Source organism: Bidens hawaiensis, unplaced genomic scaffold (assembly GCF_021521415.1).
Source record: "Bidens hawaiensis isolate Kalapana, Puna unplaced genomic scaffold, B.hawaiensis_p1.1 tig00018997_1, whole genome shotgun sequence".
NCBI lineage: Eukaryota > Viridiplantae > Streptophyta > Magnoliopsida > Asterales > Asteraceae > Bidens > Bidens hawaiensis.
Genome location: NW_027492889.1, coordinates 222,117 through 244,764, shown reverse-complemented (window position 1 = coordinate 244,764; position 22,648 = coordinate 222,117). Strand labels below are relative to the sequence as shown.

The 22,648-nt window shown below is 40.0% G+C and overlaps 1 pseudogene across 1 annotated transcript; it reads right to left on the bottom strand.

The window, feature by feature from the left end:
• Positions 1-15,949: 15,949 nt before the first annotated feature.
• Positions 15,950-20,073, bottom strand: LOC143557520 (protein NRT1/ PTR FAMILY 6.2-like; annotated as a pseudogene). Its single transcript, XR_013139591.1, has 5 exons — positions 19,600-20,073; positions 18,438-18,651; positions 17,735-18,276; positions 17,299-17,642; positions 15,950-16,668 (listed from the first exon to the last, which is right to left on the bottom strand). The product of XR_013139591.1 is annotated as a protein NRT1/ PTR FAMILY 6.2-like (transcript).
• Positions 20,074-22,648: the final 2,575 nt, after the last annotated feature.

Genomic DNA, 22,648 nt, shown 5'->3' with positions numbered 1-22,648 from the left:
GTGTAAACATAGGGTTCACCCTCAACTTGTGCTCCGCAATGTTTCGCGGGACACCAGTCATGTCCGCGGGTTACCATGCGAAGACATCAACGTTCTTTGATAATAACTGTTTCTAAAAGGTCTTTACTATCTCATAGATAGCAGGTTCAATGGTTACAGTTTGATCAGGAAACTTCTTGTTCAAAACCCATTTTTCCGGTTTAGTTCGTTGAGATTGTTTTGGAATCTAGCTGGGTTTTGAACTTTCAGTTGCGAAGCAATGCCGATTGACATGAATTATTGCTACGCCGGTGCGGGTTGGAACCCCTACCGCGCCGTGAGCAGTGGACGGATGAGCATTGAAGTCACCAATGGCTTCTCGTCCAAGGATGATGTCATGTTTCGACGTTGCTGGGAGAACTAAGAATTCGACCTCCTCGGTCCTTGAATGAGTTCCGTCGCTCAGGGTGACTGGGAAAGAAATCACCCCTCGCAGATGCATTATTTCTCCACCAAATCCCAATACCGGAGCATGGATGGGTTTCAACCTTTCTTTATCTTCGTCATCAAGTTGTTCGAAGCACTGTTCGTACATGATGTCCACTGTATTTCCAGTGTCAAAGACCACATATTGGGAACGGTAATGACCGAAGAAGGCGGTGATAATCAGGGGGTTTTTGTTATTGGGTCCGCCTTTTACTCGTGGAAAAATTACTGGTTCATTTTTCCACTCCTCTTCGTCACATTCTCTTCTCTTTCCTCCCGCCTTCCGTCCGCCCTGGATCATATGGACATTCAAGTCCTTGACTTGTTTTTTGGATGGGCCCTGGTTGTCCCGCACAGGAACATTACCAGTCCTAGGCTTTCCATATTTCACCAGGTGTCCAAGCTTTCCGGACTTCACAGCCGCATCAATTTCTCTTTTCAAAGCATTGCATTCGTTCGTGTTATGACCGACATCATTATGGAACGAACAATGTTTTTTAGTATCAAGGAACGACCTCCTTGTGAGCGGCTGTGGCTTTCGAAAATTCACATTCTCTGTGGTGAGAATCTCAGCGGGAGTCTTTGAAAGAGGAGTCCATCTGTTAGGACCTCGATTTGCGGGTCCTGCTTTGTTCTTGTTGCCGATGAGAGATCTTGCATCAAATGGCTTTGATGCTTCAGTGTTCGGCTGGAGTTTTGACCAGATTGGCCCATTTGCCTGTTTTATTGGGTCGTGGAGTTTGAAACTCAACTTTGAGTTTTTGTTTCGAACTGTTATTCCCCAATATTTTTTCAGTGTTGGCAAATAACTTCGCCGCAGTCATAATATCGTCCCACTCTTTCGGCGTTCCATCTCTTCCAGTGAGTGTGCGGATCAACTCGTCACACTTGACATTCTTGCGGAAGGCACCGCGAAGCATGTCCTTGCTTATACCTCCAATTTTCAGACTTTCGTCGTTGAACCTGGTAATAAAATCTTCAATGGATTCGTTATCCTGGCGGATAACATCCAGAATCTCTGATTGGTCACTCGTATGCTTCTTCTGTTAGCTGAACTGCTTCTTCTGTTGGCTGAACTGTTGTGAGAACTTCTTCACCAGATCATCCCAACTAGAGATTTGACCGTTAGGGAGTTTTTCGAACCATTCCCTAGCTGCCCCTGTTAGTGTCAATGCGAACATATGACACCAATAAGGGAGCGTCTATCCGCTCACACCACCCACCGCCACGAAGTTTTGCAGATGATCACTTGGATCAGTCTTGCCATTGTATCTACCTACCGTTGTAAGTATCTTAGCATTGACAGGAAAAGGTGTTGTCGCAATGCTTGCTATGAATTTCGACTTCTCGGCAAAGGCTGCCGGACGGTAAGGCTTGGTGAAGTCTTCCTCAGCATCACTGTGATACTCGGTGTGGCGGACTATGTCTCGCGGACGACTGCTTCTTTCCCTCGAACTCATCCTACTATCTCCCGTATAGAAACTATTTTCTTGGCGATAAGTTGAGTCATAACTGTATTCATCAAAGTAGGAAGGTATCCGCATGTCTATGCGAGGACGGGGCCGTAACCTTCGTGGCTCAATGAATTCCTGATCAGTTTGTTGGCTGTAACGAATTTGACTTCCCCTCACCGTTGGTGGAGGAGAAAGAGATCTCTGAGGAGACTCTTCGTAAGTCAAAGTACTGGCATGATAATGTTCATTACGTACCCTACGTTCGTATTCAGCCGCCAAACTTTCCTGTTGCACGCAGAACCATTCCTCCGGAGACAGTAGTGCTCTAGATCTGGATTCATGACGATGAGACCTCGCTAGCTCAGAATCTCCGGCATCATCTTCCAGATCCAGAACTGATCTAGTTCGGCGAGTCTCCCTTGTAATTCGTCCATGGTCACCCAAATTAGAACCCTCCGGAGCCGTAACACGTCCCAAATCGGTGGGAGTCGGTCCGGTTGGTGCAAAGATACGCTCAAGGATACGACCACCAAGTGTTGTTTCGGTGGTTCGTGGACCCGGAGCTGTACCACGTGCAAACATACTGGAAGCAAAACTGTAACGATTCCGGCAAAATCAGGTATACCCTAACCGGTATATACCATTTATGTGTTATTTAATAATGAATATGTGAATTATAATGCGTTTATAGGAGTATGTATGATTCACAGTACGGATTATACTCGATTATACAGTTAATCGTATTGGAAATACGATTAATCGATTAACGGTTATTGAAGCCCGAACGAAACGAGGATTACATTATAGACGAGATATATAATATTTAGTGATGCTACGAAGTGTTAAAGCTTCGGGATAAGTGATTAAAGCACAGAAAAAGAATTTCGATTTAATGGTACGTCGGTACGTGAAACGAAACCTTTAATACCAAACCAAGCAAGAGACGATCGATCAAGCCGAAAAAGATGCGCAATTATTAATAATATGATGTTTTAAGTTAATAAATGTCATGGTTTAAGTTTTTAAAGTTTTTTAAATCGGTTTTATATAAATTTCATTTTTTTTAAGCCGAAAACGACCGTTTTAGCCTCGTTTTAAGCCGAATTAAACATTTAACCGAAAAACGAAATGAACCAGATTATTTAAAACATTATCCGGATTTCGAGAATCCAAACATGTGGCTAAGAATGAAAAGGTGGGTCCCACCCCACCCCCTCATATTTCCGATCGGCCTTGGGGGTTATCCCCCTTGCCTTTCATTTTTTTTTACATCAAACCTTCAAGATCTTCTTCTTCTCTCAACTTCATGATCTAAAACCCGAGATTTTTAGCAAGAAAACCGAGGTAAAATTCGAGTTATGTACGTGTTCATCTTCGTTTCTTGAGTTTATTTGCAAGAAAATGAGGTTTCAAAGATGAAAACCGATTCTTGCATGATCAAGTGATGTATACGGGTTATACAAGGGATCTTGGTCTAAGAAAGGAGTTAAACGAACCAAAAACGAATTTTTACGGTTTAAACTTTAGTTTTGAAACAATAACCGAAACTATAGTGTAAGAGGCTTGATTATGAGTGTAACTTGCTTGGTATTGTGGTATGTTGGTTGTAGGTTCTGTATTTAGTGGTAGATAAGGCGGAAAGACGAGTGTGTAGCTTGTAGTGGCGGAAAACAAAAGGTATATTCGGTTTATGTTCGGTTATGAGTTTTTGGACAGATTGTGAACGGTTTAGAGTTAGGTCATGAAATTTTACAGAGGTGTTAAATACATGAAAATATGAGTTCTGTGAAAGTTTGGTAATTTTTGGACAAAGGATGAATATTTTGTGAATTTAATGCTCGATTTTGGCTAAAAATGGTGAAAAATAGTTAAATATCATGACAAATTCTGGAAAATTCCAGATAAGCTTTTTATAACATGTGTAAGTTACACACACAATTTTAGGTCAGTTGGAGAAGTCTAAGTAGGCTTTTCGGTTAAACGAGTTCTAGGGTTTTCTAGCTCGGTTTTAGTGAAAAAGGCATGTAAAAAGAGATTTTGGTTCTGGAAAAATTACAGGGGACTATGTGGATGGCAGGGGTCATCCAGGAAAAATTTGGGATTTTTCAAAGATCGTTTGGTATTTACGACATATTTAGTGTATAAATGGTGTTTAAAAATAGATAAATAAATTTTAAATATAAAAATTAATTCTGGAAATATTTTTATAAAATTCCCCACTGTCAAAAAGTGATTTGTGAAAAATTTCAAGATCCGAGACTAAACGGATAATTATTTGTGCTAAAAAGAAAATAAAAACAAACTTTTAAAACTTAAAACGCGTAAACTGGTAAAGCTCGTCTAAACGAGCTGACTGGTGTATAAAAACCCTAAAAATGGACTATTTTCATATAATTGAGTTAAACAAGTAAAAATAAATCATCCGAAAATAATTCGGATGATTTGAGTAATTTTATCCGATTTAACAGTTTCCGGTACACTAAAGACGGAAACGGGTCCCGCGGCCAAACGGGGCGTCTAAACCGAGCTCTAACTTCACAACTACAATTAATTTATCGGTCAACAACTATTTTCGGGTCGTGTGTGACCAAACTCAATTTTGAAACGTAAAAACGAATAACTGTGCTAGGCACGCAAAACGGGAAAAACGACTAATAGTAATTTTGACTAGTGAACTCTAAACGATATCACAATCTGAGTCCGAGGAAGTGTTTCTGGGTTAACATTGCCCCCAGAACGAGTACAGTACTGGGTTAACAGTGTCCCCAGATGTACCGGTTAACACGGTTAAAGTTATATTAATAGTGATTGTATAGTAACGAACTTAGGGATCGTATTACAGATCCGGACTAGTAGCTTACGTACTGTGTTACCTGCTGCTTACGATAAGGTGAGTTTCACGAGCCCCTTTTTCTGAATTGTTTTTAAATATTTTCCCGGGACGGAAAGCATGTTATTATTGAAATGTTTAAATACATATTGAACGCATGGATTTGCGTGGATTTATATGTATTTTAATGTACGGGAATCGTACGGAAATGTACTAAGATGGTAATTGTCTGAGTTGCTAACATTGTAAGGCACCGCAACACGAGTGATTAACTGAAAGCCGGTAGAGTGTGAATAGTACTATTGGTCTGACAAACCCAACTGGTCCGGCATGGATTTGCTGATGTTTCCCAGCCAGTTGCACATGTCTATTTTGTTGTTATTTATTTTGCTATGTAATGTTAGGCATAGCGGTTTGGGGCAGGTTCGTGGGCGGAGTATGCCACGGGGTTGTTTGTGGATAGTCAGAGGTTTCACTTGTGGGCTCAGCATAATTACATCGCTAATATACGATTATTATAATGATTTGTCACTGTTTATTTAAATTAGTGAAACTCACCAACTATTCGTAGTTGACCCGTTTTCTTTACATGCTTTTTAGGTACTCCCAAACTGGAATAATTGCTACATGCTTGACGATGCGTGCTTTTTGTGGAAGCTTAATGATCTTTTTGTATTAAATATGTTAATGTACTGTTGGTAAAACTTATGTGCTATCGCCTAGACGGGAACTAAACTTGGAACAATGTAATATGATGTAAATTAATGTAGTGGTGTTTTCTTTATAAGCAATGCTGTTGATATCAGACGTGTCTGTTGCATCCCGTTTACGTTTCCGCTGCGGTTATGGGGTGTTACAGAACTTGGTATCAGAGCCATTGGTTATAAAGAATTAGGATGTCTTTAAAAGATACCTAAAATATAACCAGTAGCTCAAGTATTATAGGATCTGAATATCAACTAATAATTTATAGTGATGAGATCTGGATGAACTTGGATGGATAAGTGAGTTATTATGGTCCGGAACATAATAACAGACTTGTCCGCACGAGGGAATTCAGGGGAAGTCACGGGGAACATTAATAGGTAAAATCGGCAACATATGTGTAAGTATATGATAATATTTTTATGTGACAAAGTTGTATAAGTATGTGTATATTAATCATGATTTACATTATGAAAGAAACTATATGTTTGCTAACTTGTGTACAGGTAGGGATGTCGAGATCACGAAGTCTGTCAGTGGAGGAGGACCCGGAGGAGGTCAGTTCCGGGAACTCTAGGAGCTTACGCTTAGCATCCAGCACTGAGCCTAGTGAGACTAGCCGTAGGAGTGCTAGCTTGTCCTCCCCTACTAAGGTTGCCAGATCCCCCACCTCACCCGCACCACAGGTCACCCCTACCCCTCCCAGACCCGGTCCCCGCCTCACGGCGCGGATCAGTGTCCCTTATGTCCCACCTACCTCTACCCCACCCAGACCCACTTACCACAGGGGCGAGTCCTCCCGCCCCCAGCCTGAGCCTGTGCCTCCACCCGTGTGGGGTACCCCTAGGCTGGAGAGGGATGAGCGTCCCTCCTCCGAGGCTGCATGGCTCCGAGTGCTCCACGAGCAGGTGGTTGAGCACACCATCGCCTTGACAGTGGGGATCCAGAGGAGGAGACACTTGGCGGACTTCGTACTGGACAGCCAGTACGCGATTGGCCAGCTAAGGAGGGAGGGCGCATTCTCCCAGTGGATGATTGACCGGATGGAGACACGGATTCGGGGTTTGATGGCGGTGTTGGTGGTGATGGTGGCAGTGATGGTGTGGTTGGTATACCACCATGTTTAGTTATGTTAGGGAGGTAGTAGTCAGGGTCCGCTTTTTGATACTCTGTGTAAGCAGTTAGTGGCGATGCTAACATAGAGTGAATCTTGGGTAGTTATAGTACAGCCACTAGCCCATAGGGGGCCTTTTTTTTGGGGATACCATTGTAGATACTTTTGATGTATCATTCAAGCACTGACCCATAGCGGGTTATGTCGAAATGATGACGATGTAGGACTGATGTATGGAAACTTAATCTATGTGATGATGGTAGGAATGTAATGTGAACGGATGTTATGTAATATGTACTAATGTTTATTAATGAATGGAATGTGTGTTATGTATCGAGATTGGAATTTGTATTAATTATATGTATTTTTCTTAATGTTGTGTAGAATGGCACCAAAACGGTCAGCTCAAATGTCAGAAGTGGATGTGGATCGTCTGATTGCTCGACAGTTAGAGGCGGCGATACCGGATATAGTTTCTCGCATCGCCGCCAGTATCAATAATACGACCAACCCAGACCCTGCGAGCAATCAAACGACCACCAATAATGATGGGGAACAAAATGTTAATCCTCCGCCGAACGGTAACCCGATTCCGAGTAATGACGCACCGCGTAGGGTGGTCGTTACAGACAGTAATGGCCCTATACCTAGTGTAGAAACGAACCGCACTGAACCGACTCCTGCAACAAAGGGATGTTCGATCAAAGATTTTATGTTGTGCAAGCCCCTAGAATTTAGCGGGTCTGAGGGACCAAATGGGTTGGTTAAGTGGATTGAGAAAATAGAGTCTGTTGTGAACTTCAGCAACTGCCATGAGGATTACGTTGTTAAGTATGCTACCTGCACGTTCACGGACCATGCCTTGACATGGTGGAACACAATAGTGCAAACTCGCGGTCAGGCAGCGACAAACCGCATGACCTGGGCAGAGCTCAAGGCCCTTGTACTGGAACATTTCTGCCCGAAAAACGAACTACAGAAGTTAGAAAACGAGTTGTGGAACCTGGAGATGCAGGGGGCAGACCACTTGGGTTATACGAACCGATTTAATGAGTTGTCGCGATTGGTGCCATGGTTGGTCACCCCGGAGTCAAAGAGGGTTGAGCGTTATATATGGGGACTAACTCCGGTAGTAAGGAGTATAGTCAACGCTGGGGGACACAAGACGTTTGAGGGTGCGGTGACGCAAGCTGGTATCGTCACGTACAATTATTGAGGAGTGGGTCACTGAAGGTGGCAGGAGAGTCCGCTGGGGGAAAGCGAGGTACGTATGACAATAGGATCCAGGAGAGGCAGCAAAATAAACGTGCTAGGCCCGCTGCCCAGAACTACGCCATGACTAGTTCAGGCGGAAGGCAGGAATCGCAGAAAGGGATGTTCCCTAAGTGTGGGAAATGCGGTTACCAGCATGGTGGCGAGTGTAAGGGGGTAGTGTGCCACCGGTGTGGCAGGATTGGGCACTACGCACCGAGTTGTAGGACAAACCTGAACAATCTGAACCGACAACCGCAACCTATCCGTGCGCAGCCAAATAGGACCCAACCAGCCCGACAACAAAACCCACAAGGAAACCAAATGATGACCACCAGCCGTGCTTGCTTCGAATGCGGCAGCACAGAGCACTTCAAGAGATACTGCCCGAAAATGAACCAGGGAGGAAATGGGAGGCAAACCGTGGGTCAGGCATCGTCGTCCAATCCGGCGAGAGGCCGAGCATTTGTGATGGGGGCGAACGAAGCACGCCAGGACCCCAGCGTAGTGACAGGTACATTCCTCGTCTATGATCATTACGCTTCTGTATTATTTGATACGAGCGCCGATAGAAGTTTTGTCTCCGTTAAGTTCCTATCGATAGCAAACCTTCCGATTAGTGAAACCATAGAACCTTATACCGTAGAAGTCGCTAACGGTAAAACCATGATAGTCAATCAGATAGTTCGGAATTGCCCTTTTATTCTGAACGATCAATCCTTCCTGATTGACTTATTACCGGTAGAATTAGGTAGTTTTGACGTAATAGTGGGAATGGATTGGTTAGCACGTAACAAAGTGGAAATAAACTGTGAAAAGAAAATCGTCACGATCCGGGTGTCGGATGACGAAGAGGTGTTAGTGCAAGGAGAGAAATCAGGCACAATGATACCACTTATATCCCACCTCAAGGTGTTAAAATATATACGCCAGGGATGCGTGGCGTATCTAGCAAGCTTGACGGCCACAGATTCTGAGGAGAAACGGGTGGATGATATTCCGGTGGTACGCGAATTTCCACAAGTTTTCCCAGAAGAACTTCCTGGATTACCGCCAACCCGACAGGTCGAATTCAAAATCGATTTAATACCTCAAGCTGGCCCTGTTGCTAAAGCACCCTACCGATTTGCACCGTCCGAGATGCAAGAATTATCCAATCAGTTGCAAGAATTGTTGGATAAAGGATTTATACGTCCTAGTCATTCCCCATGGGGTGCACCTGTATTATTCGTGAAAAAGAAGGACGGGAGCCTTAGAATGTGCATTGATTACAGGGAGTTGAACAAGTTAACAATCAAAAATAGGTACCCTCTTCCCCGAATTGATGATCTGTTTGACCAGCTGCAAGGTGCGAGCTATTTCTCAAAAATCGATCTTAGATCGGGATACCATCAGGTTAGAATTCAGGAAGAAGATATCCCAAAAACCGCATTCCGGACTCGCTACGGCCATTACGAGTTCTTAGTTATGCCTTTCGGGCTAACAAATGCGCCGGCAGTGTTCATGGACCTCATGAATCGAGTCTGTAACCTTACCTCGACAAATTCGTCATTGTGTTTATTGACGATATTTTGATCTACTCGAAGAGTAAAGAAGAGCAGGAGCAACACTTAAGAATAATTTTAGAGCTTCTGAATCAGGAGAAGTTGTATGCAAAATTCTCCAAGTGTAACTTCTGGTTACAAGAAGTGCAATTCCTCGGTCACGTTGTAAACCATCAAGGAATACACGTTGATCCGAGTAAGGTCGAAGCAATTAAGAATTGGCAAGCGCCTAAATCGCCAAAGGAAATCCGCTAATTCTTAGGCTTAGCTGGATATTATCGTCGATTTATAGAGAACTTTTCCAGCATCGCCCAACCTTTAACTCTCCTGACTCAAAAGGATCGAAAGTACGAATGGGGAGAAGAGCAGGAAACGGCGTTTCAAACGTTAAAGCAAAAATTGTGCCAAGCGCCGATTTTAAGTCTCCCCGATGGAGACGATAGTTTTGTCGCGTATTGTGACGCATCGCGTAGAGGGTTAGGATGCGTGTTGATGCAGAATAATAAGGTTATAGCCTATGCTTCCCGACAGTTAAAAGTACATGAAAAAAATTACACTACTCATGACTTAGAACTGGGAGCGGTTATCTTCGCACTTAAAATCTGGAGACATTATCTCTACGGTACGAAGTGCACCATCTTCACTGATCATAAAAGTTTGCAGCACATATTCGATCAGAAAGAACTGAATATGAGGCAACGAAGATGGGTCGAGTTGTTAAGCGACTATGACTGTGACATCCGTTATCACCCCGGCAAGGCTAACGTTGTAGCCGATGCCTTGAGTAGGAAAGATCGAGTCAAGCCATTGCGAGTGCGTGCACTGGGGATGGTAGTCCAGTCGAACCTTTCGGACCTGATTCGAGTCGCTCAACGTGAGGCGTTGAAAGAGGAACAATTGGAAAATGAGGGACTTTACGGCAATGAGAAGAATTTCGAACAACGCGTGAATGAAATTCTCTATTTCAAAAATCGGATTTGGATCCCGACCCTCCATGACCTTCGTGAATTAATCATGGACGAAGCGCATAGATCAAAATATTCCATACATCCGGGATCGGATAAGATGTACAAGGATGTGAAGGAGTTCTACTGGTGGCCGGGTATGAAAAAGGATATAGCAACGTATGTCGCTAAGTGTGCGACTTGTGCGAGAGTTAAGGCGGAACACCAGAAACCCTCGGGGATGTTACAACAACCGGAAATTCCTGAATGGAAGTGGGAGCAAATCACGATGGATTTTGTGACACATCTTCCCAAGACGTCCCGAGGACATGATGCAATTTGGGTAATCGTGGATCGATTAACCAAATCGGCACATTTTATCCCGATTAGGAATAATTATAACACTGAGAGAGTTGCGCAGATTTATATAAATGAAATTGTGTCCCGTCATGGGATACCCATCTCAATCATCTCCGATCGGGATAGCCATTTCACCTCCAATCTTTGGCAAGCTGTGCAAGAAGCGCTGGGAACGCGTATTGATCTAAGCACAGCTTACCACCCTCAGACCGATGGTCAGTCTGAGAGGACCATCCAAACCCTGGAGGATTTGCTTCGTGCATGCGTACTGGATTTTAAAAGGAATTGGGATCAACATCTTCCACTCGTTGAATTTTCCTATAATAACAGTTACCATAGCAGTATAAAGGCAGCGCCTTACGAAGCATTGTATGGTCGGAAGTGCCGATCACCACTCTGCTGGACTGAAGTGGGCGACACTCAGGTTATTAGATCAGACCTGGTCCAGGAAACGACCAGCAAAATCCTTGAAATTAGGAACAATCTAAAGGCCGCGCGGGATCGGCAGAAGAGTTATGCCGATACCCGTAGAAAACCGTTGTCGTTTTAGAAAGGTGATAAAGTGTATTTGAAGGTATCACCTTGGAAGGGTGTAGTCAGATTTGGAAAGGCGGGGAAGTTAGCCCCGAGATATATTGGACCATTTAATATTACGGCAAAAATCGGTCCCGTAGCATACCGATTAGATCTACCCGATGAACTGAGTGCAGTTCACAACGTGTTTCACGTATCGAACTTGAAAAGATGTCTGGCGGATGAGACATCGGTGTTACCTCTAGAGGGTGTCCAAATAAGTGATAAGCTCAATTTTGTAGAGGAACCCATAGAAATAGTAGACGGGAAGATCAAGCAACTTAGACACAATAAGATTTCGTTGGTCAAAGTTAGATGGAATTCGCAACGAGGCCCAGAATATACATGGGAACGAAAGGACGAATTCTGGAAGAAATACCCCTATCTATTTCCTCAAAAGGAAATAGTCGACGCGTAAAAATTTCGAGGACGAAATTTTTTTTACGGTGGGAGAATGTAACGATTCCGGCAAAATCAGGTATACCCTAACCGGTATATACCATTTATGTGTTATTTAATAATGAATATGTGAATTATAATGCGTTTATACGAGTATGTATGATTCAAAGTACGGATTATACTCGATTATACAGTTAATCGTATTGGAAATACGATTAACCGATTAACGGTTATTGAAGCCCGAACGAATCGAGGATTACATTATAGACGAGATATTTAATATTTAGTGATGTTACGAAGTGTTAAAGCTTCGGGATAAGTGAATTAAAGCACAGAAAAAGAATTTCGATTTAATGGTACGTCGGTACGTGAAACGAAACCTTTAATACCAAACCAAGCAAGAGACGATCGATCAAGCCGAAAAAGATGCGCAATTATTAATAATATGATATTTTAAGTTAATAAATGTCATGGTTTAAGTTTTTAAAGTTTTTTAAATCAGTTTTATATAAATTTCATTTTTTTAAGCCGAAAACGACCGTTTTAGCCTCGTTTTAAGCCGAATTAAACATTTAACCGAAAAACGAACTGAACCAGATTATCCAAAACATTATCCGGATTTCGAGAATCCAAACATGCGGCTAAGAATGAAAAGGTGGGTCCCACCCCAGCCCACCCCCTCATATTTCCGATCGGCCTTGGGGGTTATCCCCCTTGCCTTTCATTTTTTTTTACATCAAACCTTCAAGATCTTCTTCTTCTCTCAACTTCATGATCTAAAACCCGAGATTTTTAGCAAGAAAACCGAGGTAAAAATCGAGTTATGTACGTGTTCATCTTCGTTTCTTGAGTTTATTTGCAAGAAAATGAGGTTTCAAAGATGAAAACCGATTCTTGCATGATCAAGTGATGTATACGGGTTATACAAGGGATCTTGGTCTAAGAAAAGAGTTAAACGAACCAAAAACGAATTTTTACGGTTTAAACTTTAGTTTTGAAACAATAACCGAAACTATAGTGTAAGAGGCTTGATTGTGAGTGTAACTTGCTTGGTATTGTGGTATGTTGGTTGTAGGTTCTGTATTTAGTGGTAGATAAGGCGGAAAGACGAGTGTGTAGCTTGTAGTGGCGGAAAACAAAAGGTATATTCGGTTTATGTTCGGTTATGAGTTTTTGGACAGATTGTGAACGGTTTAGAGTTAGGTCATGAAATTTTACAGAGGTGTTAAATACATGAAAATATGAGTTCTGTGAAAGTTTGGTAATTTTTGGACAAATGATGAATATTTTGTGAATTTAATGCTCGGTTTTGGCTAAAAATGGTGAAAAATAGTTAAATATCATGAAAAATTCTGGAAAATTCCAGATAAGCTTTTTATAACATGTGTAAGTTACACACAAAATTTTAGGTCAGTTGGAGAAGTCTAAGTAGGCTTTTCGGTTAAACGAGTTCTAGGGTTTTCTAGCTCGGTTTTAGTGAAAAAGGCATGTAAAAAGAGATTTTGGTTCTGGAAAAATTACAGGGGACTATGTGGATGGCAGGGGTCATCCAGGAAAAATTTGGGATTTTTCTAAGATCGTTTGGTATTTACGACATATTTAGTGTATAAATGGTGTTTAAAAATAGATAAATAAAATTTAAATATAAAAATTAATTCTGGAAATATTTTTATAAAATTCCCCACTGTCAAAAAGTGATTGTGCAAAATTTCAAGATCCGAGAGTAAACGGATAATTATTTGTGCTAAAAAGAAAATAAAAACAAACTTTTAAAGCTTAAAACGCGTAAACTGGTAAAGCTCGCCTAAACGAGCTGACTGGTGTATAAAAACCCTAAAAATGGACTATTTTCATATAATTGAGTTAAACAAGTAAAAATAAATCATCCGAAAATAATTCGGATGATTTGAGTAATTTTATCCGATTTAACAGTTTCCGGTACACTAAAGACGGAAACGGGTTCCGCGGCCAAACGGGGCGTCTAAACCGAGCTCTAACTTCACAACTACAATTAATTTATCGGTCAACAACTATTTTCGGGTCGTGTGTGACCAAACTCAATTTTGAAACGTAAAAACGAATAACCGTGCTAGGCACGCAAAACGGGAAAAACGACTAATAGTAATTTTGACTAGTGAACTCTAAACGATATCACAATCTGAGTCCGGGGAAGTGTTTCTGGGTTAACATTGCCCCCAGAACGAGTACAGTACTGGGTTAACAGTGTCCCCAGATGTACCGGTTAACACGGTTAAAGTTATATTAATAGTGATTGTATAGTAACGAACTTAGGGATCGTATTACAGATCCGGACTAGTAGCTTACGTACTGTGTTACCTGCTGCTTACGATAAGGTGAGTTTCACGAGCCCCTTTTTCTGAATTGTTTTTAAATATTTTCCCGGGGCGGAAAGCATGTTATTATTGAAATGTTTAAATACATATTGAACGCATGAATTTGCGTGGATTTATATGTATTTTAATGTACGGGAATCGTACGGAAATGTACTAAGATGGTAATTGTCTGAGTTGCTAACATTGTAAGGCACCGCAACACGAGTGATTAACTGAAAGCCGGTAGAGTGTGAATAGTACTATTGGTCTGACAAACCCAACTGGTCCGGCATGGATTTGCTGATGTTTCCCAGCCAGTTGCACATGTCTATTTTGTTGTTATTTATTTTGCTATGTAATGTTAGGCATAGCGGTTTGGGGCAGGTTCGTGGGCGGAGTATGCCACGGGGTTGTTTGTGGATAGTCAGAGGTTTCACTTGTGGGCTCAGCATAATTACATCGCTAATATACGATTATTATAATGATTTGTCACTGTTTATTTAAATTAGTGAAACTCACCAACTATTCGTAGTTGACCCGTTTTCTTTACATGCTTTTTAGGTACTCCCAAACTGGAATAATTGCTACATGCTTGACGATGCGTGCTTTTTGTGGAAGCTTAATGATCTTTTTGTATTAAATATGTTAATGTACTGTTGGTAAAACTTATGTGCTATCGCCTAGACGGGAACTAAACTTGGAACAATGTAATATGATGTAAATTAATGTAGTGGTGTTTTCTTTATAAGCAATGCTGTTGATATCAGACGTGTCTGTTGCATCCCGTTTACGTTTCCGCTGCGTTTACGGGGTGTTACAAAAACCCTCAGGTCCTTCAGTGTTATTGACACGTGGTGTTTGTGCAGGAGTTCCCGTCAGCCCCTCAGGAAGTTTACTCATACTTTAAACTAACCGAAAAACCAACGAAAAATTGTGCTGTTCTACCACTAAAACGAATGGCACCAATGAAGAAACACGGATCCAATCCCCTGGTATGGGTCCTGGATCCAATGAGTCCACAGGGTAAAATACGATAACTACTAACAAAGTATGAGCACAACTTCCCAAAGTCCAGTGACCGGAACCTGCAAAACAGACACCGTGAGTCTCTTTACAGGAAGGACAAGAGGGGGGGTCTTCCTGTAACCACCATTCGGCGTGAGAATCAGTAACGTTCGTAAAGGAGAAAGTATTGAAGTAAACAGACTAAGTGTAATCAGAGTATAAGTGAGTCAGAGTGCAAGTGAATGAATGAATACCTCATGTAGGTTAACAAGGTATTTATAGCCGAAGGATGTAGGAAGGTGATTGGGCCAGTTTTCCTCTTCTAGAAGATCTTGATAACTGCGTTGACGTGTGTCCTTCTGTGATGGGTTGAGCTATACGTCCCATGTGCATGGGTATAACAACCTGGACACGCGTCGCTTTATGATAGGACGGATTATACCCTGGCCATGTGCACGGTTATAACAACCTGGCCAGGTGTCCTTTGCTCGCGAGTCACGTACTATTCAAGTAACAATCGTGGACATTCTTCTAGATGACGGTTAGTTGATGACAGCTGCCCAGTTGGCATTGCCTTCCGGTCATTTTGGCGGATAGATGTCCTATCTCGTGGATGACTTCTGAGGGTGCCTGGATGCTTCCGCGTATGGTGTGAGGACGTTCTTCCTTAACCGAGTTATGCGGGTGATCCGTATGTCCCGCGGGTGATATATGAGAGGTTCCTCTATGACCCGCGGGTGGTACTTAAGGGTATTTGGGTCTTTTTGGTACCCTACCTCTATAGGTATAGTTATGTTTTGATATGTGAGTATACATATTTGTGAATACAAAGTGAAAATATTAGCTTTTTATGACGTTGACCGGTCTTTTTGATTGTTAGGGCTAGACCGGGTTAAGTTATGACATGAAACAATTTTCTTCGCCAGCGCTTAGTAGCGTAACCGATTCAGACCAACATGCGAGCTACTAAAGATTGACTCATAAAATATGTGAAGTTGATTCAGTTCTAGTTAAATAAAATATAAACACTTGTATACATAATTCAAAGAATATTCGAATTTATCGAAATTCATAAGTTCAATTTCGAAATTTCATACAATTATTTTTGTTTTTGAACATTATAAAAACATTGAACAACATATAAACAAGAAAATCCACAATTAGAGTAGTCATGAATCATGATTAATCAAACCACATCCACCACTTTTAGTGTTTTATCATCTTTTTTGTTCCAAGCTGCCACCACAAGATACACCCCAAAATTTATGATACCCAAAATCGCCAATATCCATAAAAACAATCCAATCTTCCATGATTAATATCATCTGCAAGCCACCCTCCTCCACCATGGGTTCCAGTCACCTTCTTCACCACCGACACAAGAAAACTGCTCATGAAAAACCAGAGAGCAAGAGTGGTTAAAAAGAGCCTCGTGCTCATTGTCTTCAGGCTTTTTGGCGATCTTGTAATGAAGAAATCTAATTGGCCGGTATATATGAATGCCTCGCCGGCTCCTATTAGCAAGAACTGCGGGATAAGCATGAATACACTTATTGGTAGCGGCTCTCCGGTGGTGGTTCCACCAGCGGATTTGGCTACAGATAATCGTTTCATTTCAATCACCGCGGCCGCCGCCATTCCTAGGGTCGAGAGGATTAACCCTAGTGCCATTCTTTGTAGATCAGTGAAACCTATAGAAAAAAAAATTAATACTTACTTCTTTGGGATTATTTCTTACAATGATAAGAGCTTAATAAGAGCTTATTCAAGAGTTAGCAAACTCCTATAAAGAAAACGAGGCATGAAGGCCCCAACATAAAATGGACATAACTACGACAATAACTAGAGTTACAAGCCAAAAAGATGCATACGAAAATGTCTTGTCTTAATTAGAGCTCTGACATCACCACCTAAGATTTTATTCCTCAATTTATGAATGATTTCCATTCCGTATCTTATTAAAATAAAACATGTATATCACGTTTTATGCATCAATATACACCGCTTAAAACAAAGAAAATTTTCCAACATCATTTTTTTGTCAAAAATATTACCACTAATGGTGGTTTCCCACGCTTTTCCGATGAATATTGTCGTCACAAACGACCTAATTTGTGGTGGTGCTCGTATTTAAGTTCAGTATTTATTTAACAATTTGTTTTTTGAAAATCTTTCATTATCCACCAAATTTAGAATATAGATCGGCTACGCTATGTTTTAAGTATTCAATTTAATTTTCTTTAGAATTATCTATGTTGCTTTCGTACTTCCGCTATGAATCATTGTGACTAAAACCAACGTACATACATGTCGGTATTTACCTGGTGTTCCTTTCCATCTCTTACAAAATGGGATGATCAAACAATCGTAAATGGCGCAAGTAATCAATATGGCAAGCACGAAGAAGACAGTGAGGGATCCTGCAGGGAGCATGAACCCCCCAACCGTTCTTTCCATAGCGGACGCTTGTACAACCGAAAAAGTGATCATCTGCGCATTAGCAGTCCAAAACAATATTGTTGTCGCCCAGACAGGCAACAACCTGGCCATCATTTTAACTTCTTCCACTCTCGTCACCGTGCATAACTTCCATGGATTCAGGGTAGAACCTGAGCTAGTTTTCACAAAATCTCCTCCTGCTACATTCGCAGCCTTGTCCAAAAACATATGAGAAAAGATAATAAGTTAATTTAGATTATGCTTCATCTCAAATGGATTTAATCTAATTTTATCAAAAATTATGATTATAAAAGCTACCGAAATTGATTTGTGTGATGGATCCTTGAACCATCAGGAGTGTTTTCATACAACATGTGAACATCATAAGGAAGATTCATTTTCCTCTTCTTTATAGCCGCAACAAGCACTTGAAAAATGCTAACAATCGGGCTTCCTTCACGCTTTTTGTACCGATATCTTTTAATTCCTGACAAGATCACCACAATAGCTATGAACATCGAAACTGTACAAATCCCATACGCCAAGCTTCTACCGACTTCATCTTGTATGTACACAAGCACTGTGACCGCCATGAGTCCTCCAAGGCTAATGAAGAAAAAGAACCTGTTAAAGAAATAAGCCATTTGTGTCTTTTCAGCTTCGTTTTTATCATCAAATTGGTCGGTACCAAATCCTGACACACTGGATTTCAGGCCGCCCGTACCAAGTGCAATGAGATACAATGCGAGGTAGAGAATTCCCATTTGGAATCCGTTTGCTTCTTGGCAGTTGCTATTGGAATCGCACGGTGGTGGTCTTAGGTTTGGTAGCTTTGTGGATAATGCTAGTGTGCCTGTACCCTAGTATAACCAAAATTGATATGATATAAGTTGTCATTAAATGGAAAATAATGAGTAAAGAAACAAAAAGAAGTCACCAAAAGTAAATAGTTTGACTTTTTTTAAAGGACATCTGTGGTGTTAGAAAGTACAGCTTGTATGTATGATATAGGAAGACTTACTAGTGCCTGAATAGAGGCAAATATGACAATAGTTTTGAATCTGCCAAGAAAAGTGTCTGCTAAAAATCCACCAAGTAGGCACAAGAGGAAAGATGTGCCCAAGAAATCAGTGACAACATTGGCTGAAGTTGAGCTTGGGAGGTGCATGGTTCCACCCAAATATGTCACCAAATTCACTGCTATTCCCATTGTTGACAATCACATATTTCAATACCTATAATTCCAAGTCAAAGTAAAAAAGAACTTTAAGCTTCCTTTCTTTTATTTTCTTAATGAGAAACGTTACTTATAATCTATTTTACACTAATACATAGACATAAAATACTCTAGCTTTCTTTCTCGACTTCATTTTCACATACTTAATTCATTTTTAACCTTATAAATTTATGCAAGATTGCAAAAGTCATTAGGCGAACCCTAGAAGGCCAATTGGGGAGTTGAGAGTGCTCGGACATGGTAATTATAAAGAAATTTAATATTTGGATATTATATATTTGTCAAAATAAGCATAATTTACGTCAGAAAGGTACTCTAGCTCACTCGTGAACTTTTGAATGACTTTTAATTGACTTTTAGAAAACCCTAGTCCACCTAGCCCGACTTTTTACCAACTTTTTACCGACTTTTAGAAATTCCTAGCCCGACTTTTGATTGCCTAGCCCGCCTCACCCGGCTTTTGACCTACTTTGAACGCCTCCGACTTGAAAAAAGTCTCCAAGGTAGGATCAAAGGACCGACTAGTTGGCATTGGAATCCGACTTTTATAACACTGCTATGTATGAGAATACAAGATAACGTAACCAAATTCAAAATAGGTTCAAACGTTGGCGATGCTACGTAGTGTGACTCGGAAATAAAAGGTTGGAGGTTCAAACATTGCATGTAGGGCGCATAGGTTATGGTGTATTTATCTTTAAAATATTCCACATTTTTTGCTGCTAAAAATGTAATCATGTTGTTGATACATGTCCATGTCTTTTCATTTTTTTGAATATAATTAGATCTACAAGACACTTTTTTTGTATTACAGCTACAACTACTTTGCATGAATCATACACGTACAATGACTTCAAGAAGTTCATTTAAACTATCACCACATGCATGATATTATGTTGTAATAAGTTATAAAATGCAATAACATTAATGAGGAGAATGAACTGACCAAGGATTAGGGCAGCAGGCACCCAACCACCGGTTTTCGATCTATCAGCTGGAAAACCCTTGTAGTCTACTGCATCCGCAACGATGCAACTCGCCTTCCCATCCTGATGACACACAAAACACATTATTTGATCTAACACAGCTAGCAACAAAGTATTCCCAAGCTTAATAAACGAAAGAAAGCTCAACAACACAAATATTTTCCGTTTTCCTTCTATTTTCTTCCATTTCTCTCCTTAACGTATGCTTGTAGTATTTTATATTTTTATAGTTTCTAATAAAGTTTGTAGTATATCAACTAAAGGAAAAGGAAAAAGAATATAAAGATTAGGGTTTTAGAAAACCAGATTTGTGGTTTATAGAAGTGGGTGATACTAACCATTGTTTCTCTTCTTCTTAGAGCTCTTTTTATTTCACACACACCTGAAGTTCTGTTAACACTTTAAGAGATTCATGGAAGAGCATGTCTTTATATAGGCAAAAGAAATTGATGGACAACTCAAAAGCGTCCATCCACTAACCAATATTAGAAGATCATTCAACATGATAAAGATTACCCTCTTTTGTGTAGAATCTTCTAATTATATTTTTTTTAATTAATTACTAGGTCTATAAGCATGTTGTTTTAGTATAAATTGATTTACTTAAAACCAAATGAGAAATTAAAGTCATTCCAATCAAAAGTTTGACTGGCTGGTAAAGGCTCTTTTGCCTTTACAAGAGAAGAGCATGTTCAAATACTGAAATCATCATCATCATCATCGTACTCAGTATATCTCACCAATAGCAAAGCTATGGTAGGGTCTGAGGAGGGTAAGATGTCGACAGTCTTACCTCTACCCCATAGGGATAGAGAGGCTGCTTCCGGTGAGACCCCCGGCTCGATAGTAGTTTTGCATCAAACCTTGGACATTAGGCACATAACATTGGTGCATGTACCCTTGTCTTTCGGCTATCAACGCCATCACATGATGCCTGATTAACCTTCCACCACTTTTAACGTTATTTTTACGAGATTAGTAAAATAACGTCAAAATTAGTGCAATTTCACTTTTGCCCACCCGAGGGTTCACACATATATACATCATATGCGCGCACCGCAAAAAGTTCAAATACTGAAATGAGGATAATTATTCTCTTGGTGTAATATAGGAGTAGAAACTAGGTAGATAGATGTGTATAGATGTGTGAGTCGTCGTTAAAAAAAAGGTATACTACCGAGAAACCTTGTATATGTATTTTAATGTTATTTTTATTAGGATAAACAAACTAAAATGGAAGTTATAAATTTGTAGTGGAATCTAGAACAAATTCCCTATCTCTTGTGCTTGTCATAGAACAACTGTAACGCTCTTCTACTGTCTGTATGGTACACATTGATTCTGTAGGGTTTGTGAACCATAATCAAAACAACTTAATGGTACATACCCATTCCTTCTTTCTTTTCTTTGAGTATTACATGTTTGTTCTTAGTGCTACGTCTACCCTACAAAAAATCTGTATCTCCAACATTTTCTCATGGTTTTAATATGTGCTTTAAATTTGAATATTACTACATTCTCTTAATTTGTGACGGTCCTTTTCGGTCGATGTTTAGTAACAGAATTGGATTGGTCTTATTAATATTGCGATGAATCTCCTCCATCGCAAAATTTAACACGTATAAAGATTTCTGTGGAAGCAAAGTTCCATCATATTACCATTTTCTGTAGTTGGTAATTTATTCTTGAATTGCATAACTAATTTACAATAATTAATGAAGTTTGCCTATACAAGTACACTCATAAAAGCTTTAGATAACACTGACCGTGCAATATTATGTTGTTGTTGGTATCTTTTGGATGTTCTCTAGGAACTACTTATTATACGTGTGGTCCAGTAATTTGTGTTGCATTTGGGGGCGTAAAATATGGGCCAAACATATTTGTTATTTAGGATAGGCTGTAAAATTAAATATATAATTAAATATATTAATATATGACCATTATAATCATTTATATTATAATACATCAAATTATTAATTGTATCTTATTATATATTAGTTTGGTAATTGTTGATTGGTCATATTACCCTTACGAGCTAATAAAGGGTTTCCCCTTTGATGTATATAAAGAGAGATAAATATTAACATCATAACCTAATCTCACACACATACAATTTTGCGTGTCTCATCTCTCCTAAACCGGGTTCCTCTCAGAAATCTAACATCATCCTTAACTATACATCCTAAAGGGGAACTCGATCAAGCTGACAACTATGTCGTCTACATCCTTCCCGATGTGGTTACTACTCTCCATGATGTAACAGGTTCACAGGTTTATTTTTATTCAGGTTTTCTATTACTTACATGAAAAATTGATCAACATATGGTATCAGAGCGATGTTGATTAATCAGTTCTTTATGTTTTTCCTAAATCTGGAACTGAATCAAAAGACATGAACTAAAACTTGTTAAAACCCTAATTTTTTCGGTTTCTTTTTTCATGTTCTATACTTCTATTACGAAAACATTAAAAAACCCGAAAACTCTCATAATCCCGAAAACCCACTAAAAGTCGGGCTCACTAAAATTCCCGAGAACTCATAATTTCCAAGAACTCAAAAGTCTCGATAACTAATTTCCCGAGAACTCTAATTTTCCTATAAACTGTTCCTAATTAAACGTTTTGTAAACAATTAAATCTTATAAAATTTTACAAAACATAAAAAGCTTAACTTGAGTGAATTTTGATGTATCACTTCTGCCCAAGGTGATGTGTTACATTTACCATATCATTCATGTCCAATTGAAAGCTTTTTTTATTTGTTTTCATATAACATGATACAAATGTCTCACTTTTGCCCAAAGGTGATGTGTAACATTTTTATCTAGCAAAACTATCCCGTGCATAATTAAAATAGTTGTCTAATTTCTGCCCAAAGGTGATGTGTTACAATTGTTTTGCACACATACTTAAATAAATTTTAATTCTACCCAAAAGTGATTTATTTTTTGTTTTAGTAGAATTTTTAATTATAGTCTATTAGTTTGTTGTTAATAATAGACATAT